Source organism: Rissa tridactyla, chromosome 10 (assembly GCF_028500815.1).
Source record: "Rissa tridactyla isolate bRisTri1 chromosome 10, bRisTri1.patW.cur.20221130, whole genome shotgun sequence".
NCBI classification, from domain to species: domain Eukaryota; kingdom Metazoa; phylum Chordata; class Aves; order Charadriiformes; family Laridae; genus Rissa; species Rissa tridactyla.
This window is the reverse complement of record NC_071475.1, coordinates 3571505-3593283: the sequence shown is the minus strand read 5'-3', so window position 1 is coordinate 3593283 and position 21779 is coordinate 3571505. Positions and strand designations below refer to the sequence as shown.

Genomic DNA, 21779 nt, shown 5'->3' with positions numbered 1-21779 from the left:
CCATCTGAGATCCGTTTGATGGTGTACATGATACTCCCTGATAAAAATTGTCACAGCAAGGTTCCCCGAAGTTAAAATAGCTTCCCAGCCTCAAGGCATCCAGATACCGAGTTTTGCCATTTAATACTGGTAAGTGCTTAGCATTTATTGAGTGCTTTTAAGTTGTTTATATTAAAGGCACAGATTCAGGCCTTTTATGTTTCACCATGATAAAATTAGAAACTTTTATTGTTGCATACCTACGTATACCTAGGGATCTCAGGCCTTTTTAAGAAGAGGCAGCTATTAACAATATTTTTTAAAGCTAGGCAATGTGCTCACTGAGTCCAAACCTGGGGAGAAAGGCTGAGGAAAGTAAAGAAATGTATGCTAACAATAATAACAATAAATGCAAAAACCTCGGAGATGACCCATATAAAAATAAAAAGGAAATCAAAAGCAGACTTCTTCCTTTTTCAGTGTCATTTATATTAAAAGCCCTAGAGGGGTTTTTAGTTATAAACTGCAAAAGCAAAATTACATATTCCTGTAACTGCTGCTGTTTGAAAAAAAAAAAAACCACCACCACCCAAACCAACATTTATGATTGTTTATAATGAGCAAGATTTAGGTCAGATGGGGTCGTAACCAGAGCCCTGGGAGCTGTACTTGGAGGTGTACAATTTGCGAGGCCAGCTACTGTCTGAGCACGGATGGGTGGAATTAAAGAGCTATCACAAGCCAGCTCCAGAGCTGGGAGAAGCAAAGGCATATATATTTATTTAAAGGACACAGATCAGATAATAACTGGATTAAGAAGAAAAGAAAGAAGGAAAGAAGCCTCTTCCCCTGCTCACCCTGTTTATCTGCCAGGAACACTTCACTGCTTCCCTACAGCCATCCATGAAACCTGATGCCAGGAACAGGCTTCTCTCCCGCTGTGGCGCTGGGAATATCCGAGTTCCCAGGGCCATGAGAGAGGTGGAGGAGACAAGGAAAAAAAACCTCTTTCTAAAATTCAGGATAAAAATAGCATCTCAAAGAAAATGACCTTGGTTGGGAAAAGGGCGAGATCCTGTCTTTGAGAGCTTGCCCTGGTCAGTCCAGATATATGATTCCCTTGATACCCCCTTAACCTCCGTGTAGCTAATATTGGAGGCAGTAGGACTGTGGTCCGAGCGACACTCCCTGCCTGGCCCAGACTCTCACCATCGCACAGGAGGGGAGGATCAACCAACCTCTCTTCCCTTCTCCCCAGCTTCCCTGAGCCCCCGAGGAATTTGAGGACATTTCTTCTCATAGATCGCACACCCTCCCCCATGGCGTGATAACAGCATCAAGATGAATGAGGAGCAACTGCTGACTGGTTACCTGGTTGGTTGTGGAGTTTAAGCTGCGAATGAAAAGCCACCTGAGAAAACCCGACGGGGTCTGAAGAATTCACCTAGCTGATACCCAAACAATATCCAGGGCTTCAGCAGAGCAATTACTGCGTACTCGCTCCCTGGGCGAAATCAAAGGGATGTCTGAGCGTGCAGTATTTATGAGACTGTAACATCTTCTCTTGTCTCGGTGGAGTGAAATATGTTTTGGAAGTACGGCGAATCTTTACACTAACTCAGTAATTGCTTAAGCCTTGCAGGGAAAGGTCTTTGGTTTATGGAAGGCTGAGCCCTGCTTAGCTTAAGCATCTCCATTGACTCTGAAAGTACCCACAGGAGTATAGAGAAAAGGATTGTGCCCTCAAGTAAGGCAAATTTTAGGAAAAGAATCAGTTGCTGGAATGACAGAGAAAACACGTATAAGGAAAACCTGTTATCACAGCAAGGGGAGAGAGGAAGGGCTAGAGAGAAGAGAAGGGAGAGAGCAGGATGGATGGGAGACAGCATGGCAGGCTGGCCTGTAATTCTGACGGTGGGGTAAGGGAATGAGTTAGGATTTCCTTTGTCTTTAGACTTCCCTTCACAAAATGAAGTTTTAATGGATTGTATCTGGTTGGCACTCCACCACCTCCCTGGGCAGCCTATTCCAGTGTCCGACCACTCTTCCTGTGCAGAATTTTTTCCTAATGTCCAGCCTAAACCTACCCTGTTGCAGCTTGAAGCCATTCCCTCTTGTTCTATCACTAATTACCCATGAGAAGAGACCAGCACCAACCTCTCTACAATGTCCTTTCAAGTAGTTGTAGGGAGTGATGAGGTCTCCCCTCAGCCTCCTCTTCCTCAAACTAAACAGTCCCAGCTCCTTCAATCGCTCCTCATCAGATTTATTCTCCAGGCCCTTCACCAGCTTCGTTGCCCTCCTCTGCACTCGCTCCAGCACCTCGAGATCTCTCTCGTATTGAGGTGCCCAGAGCTGGACACAATACTCCAGGGGTGGCCTCACCAGTGCTGAGTGCAGGGGGACAATCACCTCCCTCCTTCTGCTGGTCACACTATATCTAATACAAGCCAGGATGCCATTGGCCCTCTCGGCCACCCGGGCACACTGCTGGCTCATGTTCAGCCGCTTGTCACTTAGAACCCCCAGGTCCTTTTCTGCCAGGCTCTCCAGCCACGCTGCCCCAAGCCCTCCTGCTCTGGTTGACCATACCATGCTCTTAATTTGCAAAGGAATATTTTTGTTTGAGAAGTGGATTGGATGGGGTGTGGGTGCTAAACCATTGGGGATTTGGCTCGCCAGGACCACAAAGAGAACTTTTGCTGGCAAGAAAGAGGAAAAAAATAATAGAGGAGGAGGACGCAATAATAAAATATCTAAGATGTATGTGGTCATGGAAGAATCTGCTCCAACAGAAAAATGCTGGAAGTCACAGCAGTCAGGGAGCAGCTGGAGAGAGCAGCAGACAGCGCAAGGAAGGGAGCACATGGGAAACAATGGGAGATGAAGCATGAAGAGGAAGAATTAAAATCCAGTGAAAAGCAAAGAAGCTGGTGCCACTGAAGCTGTCAGTTTGGAGTTGTTATTATTTGGGATTTGCCCTTCTCTTTGTCTATTTTTGTTATTTATCCCTAGCCAGAGTCCAGGCATTCAGCTTTACCTATTTGTGTAATCCGCCTTTGCTTGCCTGTTGGTATTCCTGAGTAAGAGATGTCCGGGGATGCGACAGGAGCGGGGGCTGGGATAAACCGCTTTGGTTTTCCTGTAAAACAACAATTTTAATGCCTTGGAGCCAAAAAATAAACTTGGTGTCAGGCAAAGCCAGATCGAGGAAGAAAATGTTCAAGGGCAATACATCATTGAACAGGTTAAGCCTAACGATTTCAGGAGAAATTATGACTAGCTTGGCATTTGTCTGCGATTCTGCAGTCTCAGGTACCTCCTCACAAACCAGTGCCAAGTGAAATGGAGAAAGGCTGAAGGGTTAGCGCAGGGATATCCGAGCATCACAGAAATTGTTTGCAGGCTTCCACCCATTTGTTGCCCATCCGTAATTTCGCTTTCCCTAATCAGTGGGAATAGAATGATTAGATTTAGCTACAAGTGGTTTAATACCCCTAGGTGCAAACTACAGTCAAGTAATAAACTATTTTTACCATGTAAATGAAAATAATTAGTGGTAAAAATAGTCCTAATATTTTTTTTGTAGGTAATAAAAATTCTGCGAATCACGCTGTCATTAGAAGTCGCTTACAAAGCCGTGACTGCAAACAGTAGCTGCATGAGCGATTAGTATCTTGCCTGTGCTCCTTATTTGACAGGACCAAAAATACACGCTTAAAAATACACTCTTTGAATATAGGTTTCAGTCCTTTAAACTGATGTATAGAAGATGACCCATCCTACGTAGATGCTAATTTGAGAGCTGGTTGTTTTTAATTACAGGAGCAATACACGTTTTGTTTGGCGGTTCATTTGGGTTTGTTTTTTAATTAAAAAACCCACAAGAATATTAATCCCAGATTCTGAGGCATGCTTAGTATGAAACCTAGAAAAGGCACCCTCCAAAGGAAGGAAAATTCAAAGCGAAAGGTGGAAATTCGGCCCTCAAGTTTTGTCTGCAGAGGGGAAGTTGAGGGAGTTATTCTAGCAGCCCTCCCGCTTGAGAATAAATATGATTTTTATAAAGGTGTGGAACTGTGTATCCTTAGCAGTGTCCCAGCAAGGGAGCGGTGGCGCTGGGTGCTGGGGGAAGCAGCTCGCTGGTGGGTTTTCTCCGCTGCAGAAGCCCCCGGGTCCTGGGGACCTGCAGGGAGAACTGCGGGTCTCGGGCACTAGAGGGCACAGCCACCGCTTCTCTTGTGAGCCCTGGTAAATTCCCCCTTTTTTTAAAAAAAAAAAAAAAAAATCATTTTCCCCTTTATCGTCAGAAGGTTTTCTTTAAACATTTGTCCCCTTTTATCTCTGCGGCCCAGTATTGGTTTCTAAATAAAAGTTTCCTGTGATGGTATATAATTAGTCCGATTTTCCCTCCGGATTCGCTCACGTCATGAGAATAAACTTCAGTGGTTTACAGCCCTGGACAAGCACGTTGCCGCGGCACTCGAAGGGAAATCCTGCCCTTGTCACTGCGAGGACAGACAGATTAACGAGTCTGCTACGGGATGGCATTTCCTATTTCGCTGCGGTGTGACTGCATGTAGCCTTATTACTACTGATAAAGTGTTGGTCACCTCGGTCAAAACAGGGGCTTTATGGCAGAAAACGTAATTAAAGGGCGTCTTAAAGGAAACGGCTCTAAGCCTTGAATTTTAATATACATAAAAATCAGAGCAAGGTAACATTATAAATTTTCTCCAGATGGAATTATGGTCTCAATTGTGAGAAGTACCTGCCCATTCCTTTTCTCATTTCTATTACTAAGGATGACTGCATAATCCACTTTACAAACCCAGCTTCGTTGTATCAGGACTAAATAACGCAGCCAAAAGGCGCAGCTATTCTGCCGTGGTTAGAGCGGTGCTTTATTTTGGTAGCCAAACTGGAAGCATTGACTGGGGAAGAGTTATTATTGTGCCGCCTGGTTTTCTTGCTGCTTCGCTATTGACAAAGCATCATTTATCATGCTTTGCATTCCAATTTTTCTTTGCATGTTTTCCAGCTCATCATAACATAATTACGTTTCTGTTTCTTCCAGCCAGGGGCTGATACTTTCTTTTACTAAGACAACAGCTGCACTGCACAACCTTGATGAATCCCCATAAGGGTAAAATGTGTCTGTGGTGCTTGTTTCTGCCTTGGCAACCCAAATGTTCAAGCTCTTTTTAATGACAAATGCTGTTCTAAAATGCACCCAACCCCGATACTTTCATAGCATTTCTCAAAATGAGGTTTTATATTGTAATTTAGAGTTGAAATATTAAACATCCCGGCTGGTTTGTAATTTTAAAGGCTTCTTTTGTAGCATTTCTTTTTATAGTGTTTATAGATTCATAAATACCGAGGTGGAATTTTAGAGGGCCACGGTTACGGATGTGCAATTTATTTTTTTGAATGAAATTGATTTTATGTGTGAAAATCAGCACAATCTGGAGGTCTGCTTTGTGCCCCTAAAAGGCATCTTAAGGGAGCTTTTGTGGTACAGGTGAATCATTTCCTTGCTTGGCCTCAGTTGATCCAGCCACACTGCGACGTAAAGGTAATTATAGCAGCCTCCCCTAAGAAGTGCATTAACTCCTAGTGATGGAAAGTGCCGTAAAAGACACGCAGTGTTTTTATTATTACTTACTGGGATATTTTATTTAACTCTAATTTAACCTGAGATTTCAAAGTACTTCGGAAAGGAAGGGTAAAATTTTTATTTTACGGGGGGAAATCAGGGCAGGGAAAAGGAGGGCTCAGTGCTGGAGGCGAGCTCATTAAGAACCCGTTCTTAATGCTCCTGATTTTGTTTACCCAATTATACCATTACTAACTCCCATCTCATCTCGAAATCTATCCATCAGAGCACCGTGAACAACTGAAGCAGTAACTTTTCCACTCGATAAAGATTACCCAGATTTGCAAGTATAGGGAATATTGTGTGCTGGGCAAAACCACAGCCTGGATAACTACATTCTTCAGGGCAAAATTTTTCCTACAATTTTGCTTTCTATCCTAATCTCCGGGATGTTGTTGCTGCTGCCACCATCGTTTGAAGAGTGGTTGTATTTACATATACAAATTACAATAATCCTGTATATGGAGGCAAGAGTTTCAACTCATATGATGGGTCCTACTTACATCTGTGTGTGCTGTATCTAAGGATACTTCGGGATATTTGAGCACGAGGGTGTATGTAGCAACGTTTTAGTTCTGGCCACTGACAGATTGGTTACTGATTTAATTGCCTGAAAGGCTCTTAGATGTTGATGAAGACTGTACCTGCCCAGCCAGGGCATCATCTCTCCATGAATGGTGAGTATAATTCTGCTGTTGCTAGAAAAGGTAGCAGGCTTGTTGTTTTGGCTATACCGTGAACGTACGGCTCATGAGAAGAGCTTGTCTTGTGCCGCTTCTTCCTAATAACCCCATGGCGGATTCTGGCAGATTCTGCTCAGATATATTTTAGCTTTTTTTTCTCGCTTATCTTTGGTTTCTTTACTCAGTCCACTCGCACATGTTCAGTGTAAGATATGCATTTTCTTTCTGATTCATGTACAGTAATTACTTCCTAACATCTGCCTAACAGATTTTGTAAGAAAAGTAACTCTGCAAATATTAAGAAAAAAATTGATGTATGAAATCTTTGAAATCTCTATTACTGGGGTTTGTTATCCACAGCTGACTGGATTCATTCCCAGCCAGGAAGCTGGTTCAGCAAAACAGCTGCATCAGTTATTTAACTGGAGGCCTGATTCTGCTCTTGGTCACACTGATGTAAATCAGGAGTAGTACTAGAGAAAATACCGAATATCCCTAGTGCAAAATGCACGTTGGAGAAAAAGTAAACATTATGGTGTGGGACAAGAAGAGAATTCCATGGGATACTCTGCCATCCCAGTACAGGTGTTAGGCAGAATCTTTGTTTCTCACAGAAACCTTACGCCAAATATGCTGCTCGCCCCTGGCAGCGCTCTCCCGTAATATACTGGGGTAGCACCAAGTGGCCAACAAAATTAAGGCCCAGTTGTGCTCAGCGTTGCACCCTAATACTATGAATTCACACGGGACTTATTCTGTACTAAGCACCACTTTCATTCCTGTTTGCATCTGGTTCATAATGGTTCCCTGGCAGTTATTTAATTTTTACAGTATTCGCTACAATTTACTTTGTACCTTCTAGTCCAGGAAAATACATTCACTGGTTTTCCTCCTAGGCTGAATTAATGCATGTCATAATTAACCCGGAAATACACTTTGAGAAAGGGGATGTCAAACAAGGAGCATTGCAGTGAAAAACGGGACAAAGCATCCGTAGGCAAAGTATTTCCTATATAAAGATGACAGTGCTTTTATCTCAGGACAACAAAGGATTGTTACCAGAGTCTCATGTGCTTCAGAGATGGACATCCTCAGTCCTCAAGGCCGTTAACACCCTTTGTATTTGATCTTATTATAAATTATCAGCATGTGCTGTTAATAACATCAAAAGTTACGGTATCTGAGGGTTCACGCCCCAACCCTCATCCTGTTTCCTCCAACACGAGATGTCTATTATATCTCGGCTACAGCCATTGATTCTCATGTAGCAAAGGTATCTGTGAGTTATTTGTGCTTTGGAGTCACGAGCATCTGCAGTCGCTGTGGGCTGGTCGTGCCAGTTCAGGTTCCCGTTACAGACCCGTCAGCGGGGCTTCCTCAACTCCTGCACACGGGAACCTTCCAGGTCACCGTACCATGCTTTGATACCAGCGTGTGTTGGTTATTCTTACTTGGCGACTTTTCCTAGTACATCACTGAATCTTCTCTGGAGTTACAGTAACTTTTAAAACGGAAATCTAAGGTTTGGAGATGCTACCCTTTCAGGCACAAGGGGAAACACTCAGCTCCTGGATGTAGGTATGTTAGAGATGGTGGAGTCTCCGTCTCTGGAGACATTCCAAACCCGCCTGGACGCGTTCCTGTGTAACCTGCTCTGGGTGACCCTGCTCTGGCAGGGGGGTTGGACTAGATGATCTCCAGAGGTCCCTTCCAACCCTATAATTCTATGATTCTATTCTATGATTCTATTCTATCTGCATGAAATGCCATGATTCCCAGCCCCGGGAGGTTTTAAGGAAGAGGAGAGCAGAGGGAAGGCTGCAACATTCAGCCCCGGAGCCAGAAAGCACCCAGCATCTTCTTCCCCTCCTGTGCTGTGAAATGCGTGTGAGATGCTGGGCAACGCGTGTGCCCTCAGTCCCACCCCGGGACCTGTGCCCGGCGCCGCCGCACCGCAGGGATGGGGCTACAGCAGCAGCTACGCTTTGGTTTAAAACAAGGACAGACTCCTAGCCTTTGATGTTGTGGGGCTCGGTCTGAAACGAGACAGGGGTGAAACCAATCCAGGAATGTCTGCCGGAGTCCAAACCCTCCCTCCGCAGGCACATACCCCGGACTGCACCCCGGCAGCACAGGTCTCTGCCATGGCCCATCTGCCTCCACTTCTGCCCCCAGTTTCAAATCTCTTCAGCAATTCGTTCTGGAACAAACAAGGATTTCTGGGGCAGCTTCAGTAAGCCCAGACAGATCCTTCTGCTGCTCTGAAGTCTGTGAGTGTGAGGGATTCATTCAGCACAGCACCCCTTGGCCATTCATATCTATCTGATGATCAAATATATTTTTAATTATCAATCTGAGGTGACTTTTTTTTCCCCCCCCCACTAGACAATACCCAACTGTATTGTAAGAGCTTTTGGGAAAGAGCCAGAGAATTTGGCAGCAAGATATGGAACATTTGGGCTTTCGACACTTAGGAACATATGGAAAGAGGTTTGGAAGATTGCCATATGGGGTGTAACTTGGAAGATGCTACATTTTTTCATCCTTTTTTTGTGGACAGAAGTAGAAGAAATTTTACTTTTTTGAAGGCTCCTAATTCCTGTTCATTTTCTGTGATGGACTGCTGCTCTAGAATAAACCGCTATGCTCAGTTTGAGCAAAATCAGCTGCATGTTTATGGGCAACTGTAATTAAAAAGGTGACAGTATTGCAGATCTTTCCAAGTTTTTACCTCCTAATCCATGAGATCCCTCACAGGTGAACTCACAAAGCTAACGTCTGGTGACACAGATCATGGGGTGGAAGAGGATATCTGGTGCCTGCCCTGAGCCAGGATGTGTGCCATCCTCTTTGAGGATAAGGCCCTGCTAGGCGGTCCATTCTTGCTCCCCATGACCATGTATCTCCCCATTGCCTCGACACCCATGGATGGACAGACAGTTCAGGCTCTCTGTCTGCTCCTGGGACACAGTTTCATCCCGTGGGTTGGAGCTCCAGCACTACACTACAAATGCCAGCCATGTTTGGAGCAGCAGGGCATGGGAGAGAGGAGCCACCTCCAGCTCAAAGCTCAGGACCGGACGTGTACAAACCAGCATCGTCTTCGTTCCACTTTAGGGGCAGATGCCTCATGCCCATGAGGGGAGGAGTCCACGTCTCTCAATGTTATTGCCTCTGTTTGTCATAAAAGCAATGCATGTTTTCTTCATATTTGGTAATTCATTCCCCATAACCACCGCATAAGAAAGGGGTTTTAAATCCATTTTTGGTGGCACAGTCGTGCACCAGGTTGGAGGGCTGCGGCAAATGCAGAATTTATTGGAATACACAAACCTGGACATCTTCCTTAATGTGCACAATTGGCACGTGGGCCCTGCAGCTTAGTGAATACTAATTAATCTCTCCGACTGGTAGAAAAGCATCATCCTGGTGTAGCGATGAGGGACAAAGACCAAAGAGAGTTCAGGGGCTTGTGCTGAGTGACAGATAAAGTCACAGCAGCCAGAATTACGGTCATCTTTGGTGTCCTGAACAGTAAATCACCCAACTTTGCCAAGACTCCATCCGAACAGCAGGATGGAGGCACTTTGGGGCTTTTCCCCTCTATCCCTGTCCCCAAGAGCTCGATTCAGGGCAGGCTGCAGGTCTTGTCCCACCAGAGCGCTCAGGTTTCCCTTCCTTGAGGAGTAAGAGCGATGGGGAGGAGGTGTATGCCAGCTCTGCCTTCAGCGGGGAGCTGGAAACCAGCCTGGGTACGCACTCGCTTCTGGGAATTGGGAAGCATTCTCAGACCCCGCGTTCTGGTTATAGTCTGAGTGTTTCTTGCCCACAAATTCACTGCGGCTTTTTTACCTGCATTTTCATGTGACGGTTTGTTTCAACACATGCAGCCAAATAATGACTAGATGGAGCAAGCTCCTGTTACTTCTTTGCTAACGGCATGCCCGGGGTCACTACGGTACCGGTAGGTTATGAAAGGGATAAGTGAAGACTAAGGAGGTGACATCCAGGAACAGGAATTGAGCATCCAGGGCAGAGGAAAGAGCATCTTCTCCAAAGGAATTCAAAGACCTGTAGCAATAGCTCTTGAGGACTGACCACGTAGGTCAGGAGAGCAAAAAAAGATAGGCAGATGATAAATCATTTGAATGGGATTTATTTTAGAATGAATCCTCTCCCTTTCTGAATAAAACCGGGGTGAGTCTGGAGCATTTTTTAGCCTCGTATCCTGTGGCTGCAGCATTTCTGAGCCAGCTAAAATCTGATTTACTATGTTTTTAAGATTTTTCTTCCTCTCGCAGCACATACCCTGAGAAACATTTTAGTTATTTCCACTTTCTGTGACCACAACAGCCCCAAGTTCTGCTGTTCTGGGTATGCACTTCCCTTCCTGAATTTCAGTTTTGGTGTCCATTTAGAAATCTTTTTGACCCTAACACAGTCATACCCATAATTCTCTTAGAGAGATTAAAAAGCAGTAAAAACTGATGGACAGAACAGCATTTCCACAAACGCCATCCGGTTACATGCTTCTTTGCATCTCCATTCCCATCTCTACCGATCTAAAGGGAGAAAAAAGGCTCTCCTATCAGCCTGTTCCTTCTGTCTGATTAACTGGTGGCTATCACGGGTCTTCCTTCGCGCTATTACAGTTTCATTTCCAGACAAAAAAAAAAAAAACCTGATGGATGTTGAGCTCCTGGATTGTGGCATCACCGCAAAAAAAAAAAAAAAAAAAAAAAAAAAAAAATCAGGTTTCTGTTTATACTAAAGGGCCGGCAGTACCTCCTTAATCAGGCTGTCTGTTCATTGGAAATCAGCAGATATTTTGCCTAAAAGCATCCGGCAGCGCAGTATAACTCAGATAACTCAGTACTAACTGCTTCTCTGGGCGTCGGGGGGAAACTCCAGAAAAAAGGGTGTAGGTGCAGTTAGAAGCACTGATGAGTTGACTTCGGGGGCTTTCTTTTGCCATTTTTTTTTTTAAGATCGCCTGAATTTGATGGAGGCTCTTTCATTTAAAAGACAGAAAGACCTACAAATTAAGCAACATCTAGCTCCTAATGTGTGAAACTGCAATTTGCATACATCATGGCAGCTGCTGAGTTGGTCCTTATTACCTCTGCTGGAGTGTTAATTTAGCCACAACTTTCTCATTTATTTAAATGAAAAAGCAGCGGGTGGCTGGCATGCCACATTATCTGTCAGGCAACCTGGGAATCAGGTTGACAGACCCAGAAAGAGATTTCAATTCAGAGGGACTGCGGGGGTGCTGCCCCCCCCGTCCGGTGGTCACAGGCGAGCTCGAGATTGCCCTTGGCCTGCTCTAAAGGTCAACACTTGCCCTAAGAAAAAAAAAAAATAATAAAAAAACCAATGTTGTATTTGGACATAAGAGAATAGATAATAGGATTAAACGGGAAATCTCTCTGTTTCTGTTTTTTCTCTCCCTATGTATCCAAACCGGCACCGTGTATATGGATATGATAACCAAAATATCATTACTGGTTCTAACTTAACACAAACGGAATTACCGCCATTTGTCGAGCACCTAGTGTACTGGGGTCCAAACCCACCGTCAGGGCCGGAACGCGCTCCGGCTCTCTGCCCCAGCAGGAGGATTCCAAAGCTGCCCAGGAGGGATGTGCCGGGAGGAGGGATGTGCCGGGAGGAGGGATAAGCGGTGCCGGTGCCATCAGCGCTGCGGCCAGCCTGGAGCCGCTTCCACATGGGGCCAACGCCAAGTGGATGAACAGACGTCACCCAATTGCTCGCGTGCGCAAGGTAAAGCAAATGTGAGCCCCCAAATCAGAGGGTGCCGCACTCTTTGGGAAAAGAGGCCGAGGAGCCCCGGGGAATCGCTCAGCCGGGAGGAGCGAAGAGCGGTGGCTGTGCCAGGGAGTCACCCGTGGGTACGGAGACGAATGTGAGGGTCTCCTCTTCTGAGCTACAGTGTTGTGCCACCGTTTAACGGCGCGCGTGTATAAAACTATGTATTTGTCAGTGGAGAACACGCCACGAGCAAAACTGCAGAACCTCAGCAAGAGGAGGTGGGTTTAGTTTGGCACGTTGGCTGCAACGTTTCAGGGGCAGCAAAGAAAAACCACGTCCTGAGAGCCACCACGTACCACCCAGAGCTTCACTGACCTGATGTAGGTCTCTTCTAGAGTTCAGCTATTTATACAGGACTGTGGCTTGTGGGTCTGCTCATTGCAAGCCATGGCGTATCTTGCACGCACACCACCCACCAAAACAGGGTTTCTGCTTTCAGATGAACTGTAAATGTTGTGTAGCTGTTCCCAAAGTCTGCACTCTTGGAAACTGGTCCGACTTTTGCCTAAAAAGGGAGCATTTTTCCAATAGGTGAATCACAAGCCGCTGAGATTTAGAAGGGAATTTCTTTGTTCACGTAACGCCAGAAGGGTCTGTCTGAGCAGTGCCATGCAAAAATTGTTCTAAAACATTAAATTCAACACATATTTCCTAAACACCAAAATATTCACATCAAACGTGTCTCTTCTGCCTCCGACACCTACTTCTTATCATTGTTTTAAGATACATTGTGTTAAAAGATCAGGCGTTTGTTGTGTTGTCACAGATATTTTCCCCTTGCCATTAACCTAACGAAGTTCAGCACAAACTTTTGTCTTCGCCCACTCCTCAGCCATTCATTTTTATAATTAAAATCACCATGACAACAGATAATGATATCAGAACGAAAGGATTATGAATTAATTACATGAGGAAGGTGAAAACAGGCTTGGCTTACATCAGAGAAAGCTTTTAATTTGAGCAAAAGTATCGGGGGCCTGACTCACCGCGGTGTTACTCCGCTTGTGTAATTACAAAGCGCTGCTGAGAGCCGCCCAGCGGTCGCCCCGCTGCAGGACGGCGTGTCCCGGTTCATTTGGTGAAGTGCAAGAGAAATATTGAGAATTCCGCGTGCGACAAAAAGGAATTTGTCTCAAAAGCCTTAGTTAGTGTTTCTGTGAAACAGGCTTGTTATAGAAATTAGCAGAAGAAACGCACCCATAAAGGAGACATGGTTATTATTACAGTAGCGGGGTGGTTTCATATAAATAAAATTCATTACATAAATACTCTGCGCTAACCACCACGAGACTATAAATTGTTCCCCATAACAGGAGAGCGAGGCAATTTAGGGGTATGGTCCGTTTTTATCACAGCTGTGGCATTGCGTCTGTTCACTGTTCCATCTTGGCTTCTGTGAAAACTATACTATCAGATTGGATATTTTTATTTCTAAGATACAGCTGAACTTTTAATGAGAACAATCTGGGAGTTTAGACAATATGTATCTTTCTATCTGATATATTGAATTTTCTGACATGAGTAAACTTTAATCACTTTGATATTTTTTTCCTAGTTTTGTTCACAAATGATATGAAATATACTTTTTAAAATTATGTACACCTTAATTTTCCCCCTAAAACCAACAAACTGCTGTTAACAGTTGAACATTCCTGAACACTCCCTCCATGGCTTTTGGAAAAACTCTGTAATAAAACTATCAGGCTAAAAATCTAGATAAGGAAATACATTTCATTTTCAATTTTCTTCGAAGCTATTATGATCAATCAACCAATTAGTACAGCCAATAAATAAATTAATGCCATTTAAAAAAGAACATTCCGAAAACCCCTTACTGTCTTTCTCAACTAAAAGTATAGGCTCAACATTAATCAATTTTATAACCCTAATTTTTGCTTAATCTTTTTTCCATCTTTGCTTAAACATATGGAGATATAAATAGCGTATTATGGCCCTTTCTATTCTCCTTTAATTTGCAGAGTACAAGATCTGCAGCTGATGTAAATCAGTGCGGCCCCACTATTCTGGACCAATTTAGAGGATCTGTTTCTCATTTACATCAACACAAACAAGAAGATAGTCAGGCCTCATGTCTGACTAAAAATACACAGATAACACTTAGATTCGGTCAGGAATCCTTATTTTATGCGCAGCTTCAGCTCTTAGTGATCTAGCGAGGGCAGGAGAAACGGTTTGGGGAGGTTTGTCTCAGCTGTAGAGGCAGTGGCCTTGATGTCGAGAGTGACTTGGGTAAGGTCAACGAGCACCAGCATCTCCTCTGGTGCGGTGCCCCAGCCTCGGCGGTAGGTGGGAGCCAGTCTGGTCATCACCTACGCCGGAACCGCTCCAACCGCCCAGAAACAACGGTGAGACAGAGACGTGCCGTGTGCCCGTGGCAAGGTCTGGAGGGGGGGACACCATAACTCTTTAGGTGGGCCACCAACACAAGGGGTGACTGTGCCGCCTCATGGAGGAGCCCGCGGGTTTTTAGCGCTGAGCCTGGCAGGCGGTGGGGCAGGCGGGGGGGAAGGAGAGCAGCACCGCTGCCGGTCGGCTGAGTCCGAATGTACCCCTGAGCGTGACATTAAAGCAGCTCCTCGTCCCAGCCAGGAGCCCAGCGAGGGCTATTTATAGCCCTGGCACCTCGCTGCTCGCCAGAAGCTCTGTGCTGCTGGGTGAGATCTCCGTTTCCCTCTCCCACGCGCTCTCACAGACACCTGCCGCTCGCTCCCGGCGTCGGAAAGGTACATGTAAATCCTTTCCCCTCTCAGAGCAGGAAAGAGACGGGAGTTTGGCGCTGAGATGATGGGCAGCATGGGGACGCCAGGGCCGGGCTGCTTTGGGTTGCCGGGAGCGGGGGGAATTTGTGGGCAGGGGCACGTGAATGTATGTCCTGGGGAACCCGTAAAGGTGCTGGAGAAGGCGCCTACACAGGGCGATGCGGGGTCAGTGCGGGGCAGCCACACGGCGGGGAGGCTGTAGGACCCATTGCCGGTCCCAAAATCGAAGCGCTCTCAGCTCCTTGCAGCGCCTGCTCTCCAGTTCATAAAGCAAATGTAAGATGTTAATTACAAAGTTAGGATGGGAACCCCTGAACGATATCAAACTTGGGGTCCGATTGCAGCTCTCTGGGGTTTGCCAGCAGTCTGGACACAGGATCAGCCTGCGGAGGCAGAAATTTCGGCGTCTGAGCTCTGTGCGCGCGGGGGGGCTGTCCATACTCCACGAGTCTGCAAACATCCAGGCTTGCTTCCAGCAAGGAAGCTCGGAGAAACTCTCGCTTCTCCCATGAAGGTATCTATACGTGCCTGGGACAGATCCTGACCATCAAGAGGCTGAGCGTTCTTGCTATGGGGGCTCAGCGGGGATTGCAGCTGTACGGAATGCGTGTGTCGGTGCAGGGGCCGTTTCGGAGGTGGTGCTCTGTTGTTGCCATGGGTTGCTATGAATTTTCTTTTCCATGGACGTACCCAGGTATTTTTCATTGATAGTGATTGAAACTGCAACTAGAGAAATTTAGGGGCAAGGCTGGATTCGAGCAGTAACTAATGGAATGCTGACATCAAGTTATACGGGTTTACAACTTGAAATTAATTTTCATTTCACTGCTGACAGGGATATTAAAGCTTTTACATACCAGCATTTGCTCACCAAACGGATACATACTTCAGAGTGGTATGTAAATGTTGGCAATGAGAGTTCACAATCTTTTCTGTTGTAAAAATGCAAATAGAGCCTAGTTTGAACCAAGTTATTGAATTATCTTTCTTTTAATTGTGATAGAGTCCAATTTACACAGTATGGTATGACTGTTACAGAAAGTGAGCCTTTCCTATACTCGCCAGTATGTTTAGATAAATGCAAAAAGAGAAACCTCCAAGACCTTTGCCAGGCTGCTTAAAGAGCTACTGAAATGTGTTTTAGAAATACGTTTTCCTTCTGCTGGATACGTAAAGAAACTTGCGCACCCTCCTTCTGCGAATGAGCACTTGGCCATTTCAATTAGTTTTGATATGTAAGAAAACGATCTGCACATGTGAACTGTAAAAGAAATGGGCTCTGTATGTATATATTTAGCTTCTATTCTTCTCATGCAATTAATGCACATAATTGGCTGAGACTGGGATTTGTTTATAAGCACTTGTTTGTGAACCAGCCACATCCATTTTCTACTCAAATCATGGGATTCTTTTGACTGACTTCACTGAGCTTTGAATCAGAGTAAGATTAAGGTCAGGTGAAGGCATATTTGAAACGATGGCCCGCAGGGTCTTTCATTTTCAGCTTCTTTGATTTTTTTCGTGAATCTATAACAGTTTAAAGAAAAAAAAAATATGCCTGGTATTTGCTGAGATAGGATCAATATTAATCCAATCCCACATCTAGGCCTCTATCTTGGCAGTAAACGGAGCTCAAACTGTCAAATCTTTCCAGAATCGTAAACTACCCAAAGGCTTTGAAAACTGATCAAAGCCTCTTCAGGTCTCCGATGGTCAAATCTGCTCCCAAACACGGTTTCTGAAGCTTTGCAGGCTGCTTAAAATCCTTCTGTTAGGTGTCAAGCTTCTCCTAGCCCAAAGAGCCTTGTTGAGTCCCGTTTTATTTTTAATTAAGAGCAATGAAACGAGAAGGAAAACAAATAAGCTCCTGAAGAAAGGACATGCCGTGTCTGTAGCAGTCTGAGTGGGGGTGGCCCCGGCCTCAGCCGGCAGCGGGATGCTCGCAGCGGCAGGGGTGCGGTGATGCGCACCGGGGAACGCAGCGCTGACACAACTCTCTACATCTACGGCAGCAGCTTGTCGGGCAGCAGCCCGTCCTCCTGCACCGAGAGCTTCCTTCGACACCACTCGCGGACTCTAAAGCGCTAAGAGAGCTCCCGTGAGCAGGAGCCGGTCCGTGCTTGGGCAGCGCGGGCCCTCGGCCTGCCTCGCCCCAGGCTCCTCGGCATCAGGTGGCACGGGAAAACAAACAAGGTGCCCAGGCACTGAGGGAGAAAAGCAGTTAAAATCTCTCTCAGAAGGATCGTCGTCCTTTATCGTATATAGGCTCATGACATAATTGGATTTGTAGAGTTCACAGTTTGAAAACTTTACAATTCCTTCCTCCCTTCCAGCAATAAATCAGTTCCGATCACCTGAAACGCGCCTGCTGTGGGGCTGATCCCGGGAGATCGATGGGGCTGAGCAAGGACTTTAATGGGAAGGAGGTCATGTCATCTGGTGAACCTTTTAAAGCTGCCTATGCAATGTAAGGCTGAAGCTTTACATTTGAAAGTGATGCAGACACTTCAGTTCCAAATTCCACAGTGAGCTTAAGTAGCACTCGGACTTTTAACTTAATTAGATGCCTTTGAAAACCTGAAAATCCTAAATGTCCAAGTAGCTAGCAACTGACAGAAAACGGCAGGCTTCGGAAAAGTTACCCTGGCTGCGAGTAGTTATGGTGAGACTTGAGACACATCCAAACACTAAATGCCTAATTGTCCCAGCGAACCGTTGCTGACGCTTACCTGTACGCCCTCTCAAACCATCTAGGCACACATTTCCTAAAAAGAATTGGGTGTCCTCCCACTTAAATGCTCTGCCACAAGTTTGCAGATTTTACCTGGGCAGAATGGATGAAATTCTTTCAAGAAATACTATCTAACTCAAAGCAAGAAAGCGAGCGTTCCCCGAAACTGTGAGTGGCCCTTTCAGCACAGGTCTCTAGGCACAGACTAGAAATGCTTCCCGGTCCCACCACTGATAACTGTTCTTTGAATGTGCTTTTTCAGCCAGTTGGGCATCTAACTTACGTAGATTTAGCCGGTTGATTTCATCACAATTTGTTCCCAATGATACCACGTGGGACCGTATCGGTAACTTCACTCAAGACAAAGTATCTAGTTTATCCCCTATTATCCCAGAAAAAATGAAGACAATTAGATTGACACAATTTGTTCTCAGTAAATAGGTGCTATAGCTGCTTTTATCACCTTATTGCCCTCTAAATTCTTATAATTCAATCCTGTAATAATTTCTTCAGGCACCTTTCCAGGTATCAGAATTAGGATAATAGCTCCCATTATCCAACAGATACAGGAACATCCATAATTCCCCGAAAGCTTCCTTTCTATATCTTATCGTGTCTTTCCCCTATATCAAGATGAGCGTTGTTATTTGCCCTTCTCGAGCACTGCGGGATCTTTCGCCCGATTTAAAACCCCGATCTTAAATGCCAGCACAGCCTTCATAATTAAACCCCGAGATTGTAACGTTATTATCATCTGGGTACTGATTTCTGCCTCACTGTGGCTGTCAGCCAAGTGTCATAATGCATACAATTAACAGATTTGCTTCTCAGCTTACTGATAACAAAGGAAGCACAAATAATTCATGGGCAGAGGCACCGGTTCTTTGATGTGACTGAACTCTGATCCTTCCAGCACCTGAAGGGAGGCAGGCTGAAGACAGGGCAGCCTCATTAAGGCGAAGAAGAAGTAAAAAGAAAATAAAAAAGCAAGCGGAGGAGGAAGAGGAGGATGGGAGGATGCAGGAGGTGCCCCCCCTGCGCCGCAGCCCCCTGCCCCACGCTGGGTGCTGTGACCTCTCCTGGGCCGGGTCCCGCCGCTCCCACCCTCCCACCGCAGCGCGGGAAAGAGCAAATTCCTTGGTACTGGGCGGGGGGAAAGACAAGAAAAATCCACGTCCCAGACAAAAATACAGACAAAATAATGTCTCTAATTACAAGGTAGCTTTTTTTTTTTTTCCCCCCTTTCCAGAGGTTAAGGGAAATTCCTGATGAGATGCTTCCATCTGGTTTACAGTCCCTTAGCGCTGGGGCAGTTCAAAGAGGCTGCAGTGTAACTGAGAATTGAGGACAGCATTTATTTATAGTTTGATAGCCTCATAAAAACCGTAGAGCTGAGCTCACAGCAGTGCGCTTATTTATGTTTTGAACTGCTCATGCAGCACCCCACCGCCTTGCAAAACGTATGCTGTAGCTCCTGCATAAAATTATACATGACTCTTCATAAGGTTCATGACACAAAGGCAAAAAAAAAAAAAAAAAAAGTGAAATTAGACTAACGAAACAGCTGATATAAAAATAGAAGTAGCAGCCAGAACTGGAGGAAAATTAACAGCACGGTTCTGAAATAAAGTAACATCAAATGAAGATTTGCACCTGAATCCATTTTTCACTACAGAAGAAAAAAAAAAAAATCCCAAAACTCCGAATAAGGCAATAACTCTGATTTCAGCTCCTGGTGACATTACAAAGGATTCGAGCCCCACACTGAAGGTTTTATAATGACAACCCAGCCTCTGGCACAATCTCAGTATAGTGTCTCACTGCAAATTATATTTGTATCACATTTATCCTTTCTCTTAATATCAATGTACCATCTTTTTCCTCTGTAACCCAGAGGGGAAAGCGAAGCAGCACCGTTTCATTATTACCCTTTAATAGTCTTTCCAGTGATATAAAGGAGAATATTAATATCCTTCCAATGACCTCACCTAAACACTGCTAAAAGCCAGAAGGGGAGTGACAAGTTTGCAGCTAATGCACAGGGATGAATTTCTGAAGTTAATGAAAGGATTTCACCCCTGGGTTTTAATCCTGTTTTCTTTTTAACCTTTTAGCTGCGTTTTTCTCAGTTGCAGGATGGAGAAAGTAGACTTGCATACAAGTCGACAGCGCGATTTTATTGAGTACAGTTCAGTCGGGAGCCTGGTGTGCTATCAAAGCAAGGAGATGAAGAAGGTGCATCCCTAGGAGGAAAGGCAAATACTGCCTTCTTGAGAGCGGAACGCACTGGAGCCCTGCCTGCAGCTCTGGCCGGGGGAGCAGTGTTGCTCTGCAGAGCTCCAGGATGGGGGTGAAGAGGAGGTTGGAGGGTCGCAGGTGATCCCGACTGCAAGGTGGAGACTCCTTGGACGATTCAGCCCAAGGATGAGGTGACGGTTGGGTAGGGACCAGCTCCAGGAGAGGGGAGGCCACCCCATCTGCCACTCACGGGCTGTACGTAGCTCTGCTGCGGCTCGGGGGGAGGATGCCCTGCCCTTCATCACCTGGGTAGTGGGTGTAGGACTTACCCATCAGATAATTTGTGCCTAAAGCAGCACATAAATGGCATGAGCTACATCATGCTTTAAGATTCCTGTTGCTAACATCGTAATGATGAACGAGAGGAAGAAACGGCTGCGAGCATGTTGTGCCAGATATCCTAATCGCTGTTAAATGAACACATAAAATTCACAAATCTGCTGAACGGTGTAATCAAAGACATAGTGTTGCTGTTAAGAAAGCTAAATAAACAGTGAAAGGAAACTTAAAGGTGACCAGCAAAGGAAGTGAAATCATAACTCGGTTCTACACACTGTTTCTTCCTGATCTGTACAAAAGTCTGGGAAAGATGATGATGATTAATCATCTCACTTGTTCTTCACATTAAAAATGCACATTTTGTCCATTATGGAGAAGCCGGAGGATGTGTGAAGCTCTGACGTCACAAAAGAGAAAGAAGTTGATCATTCTGGTGGAAAAACCCTGGTTATTCAGATTGGTTAGTCAGTTTGCTGAACACTGGGGTCTTGTTGGTAGTTACTAATCATTTCATCCAGTTGGAGAGTGAACAACCTGGTTAAAGACACTACAGCTCATCTGCTTTAACATATGCGTGCTTATAATACAGGATCTTTGAGATATGGTGTGGTTCCTTTATCAAAATGCAGTGAAAATCAAATATTATAAGGTGATAAAATAGCACGAGGGGAAAACAATAAACTGGCCATCTAATTATCATGCAGGATTAAAAAAAAGAACATTTTCTACCTCATAAAAGGCTTCTACTGACTGCAAAGATTGCTCCAGAGGCAATTGATGCAGGATTAAGGCCTACATTTTCTCAAAGGCAGTATTTCATGTCAACGTAGTCAGCAAAAGAAAAAAAAAATCATCTAGATTTTGGAAATACCATCGCTTTATTTTTTTTGTACTAAACTCACTGCCTTTGATTGAGTTAAAAAAGTACCATAAGAAGAGCGTGGAGCTTGGCCCACGTTCAGACTACGAAGTTAATGTTTTGTCTTCCGAATCCATTTTTGAAATCTGGTAATAACCCAGATTCATTTCTCAGGTGTGTTGCTTCTAGTTTCAGATTTGGAATATGGAAAGAATTGATAAAATCAAGGAAATGCTAGTCTTCAAGCATGCCTGGCTTTTAATTTAGCACTCAAAGTGAGGAATCTATGTAATTTGCTAAAACAGAATGATGACTACTTCCGAAAACAACTGGACAGCTAAAAGCGTAAGTCTGAGATTGACGATATAGCTGTAGATTTCCTTTTCACCTGGGAAATAACTATAATATCTTTAAAAAACCCCATCTATCTAGATCTGTAGAGAAATCTGGACTGTTTGTGGAAATACCTTTAGGTAGATTTCAAAGAATTTCATATACTCATTTTTTATGCTGATACACATTTCTCTAATGAAACTAAGACTACGCTTTGTGCTTTCAGGATTTGAGAAAACCGGTTCAATCTGCCGTACAAGACCCTGATCCTGCAAATATTTACGCTGGTGAGGAATGTTACTCATTTGAATAGTCCCTATTAAGCAATTGGTAGCATGTCTACAGC

At 44.8% G+C, this 21779-nt stretch overlaps 2 protein-coding genes across 5 annotated transcripts in view; one reads left to right on the top strand and one right to left on the bottom strand.

Moving 5' to 3' along the window:
• The window catches only part of MGLL (monoglyceride lipase), a 109434-nt gene that overhangs the window by 67733 nt on the left and 19922 nt on the right, over positions 1-21779 (bottom strand). The window lies entirely within an intron of this gene.
• Positions 14806-21779, top strand: part of KBTBD12 (kelch repeat and BTB domain containing 12) — a 42348-nt gene continuing 35374 nt past the window's right edge. For 3 of the 4 annotated variants that reach the window (XR_008468699.1, XM_054216300.1, XM_054216298.1), the window contains exons 1-2: positions 14806-14897; positions 21660-21720. The gene's annotated coding sequence lies outside the window, so the exon portion shown is untranslated. Of the gene's footprint in view, positions 14904-21659; positions 21721-21779 lie in introns of all 4 variants that reach the window. The other variant, XM_054216299.1, reaches the window with a different exon arrangement.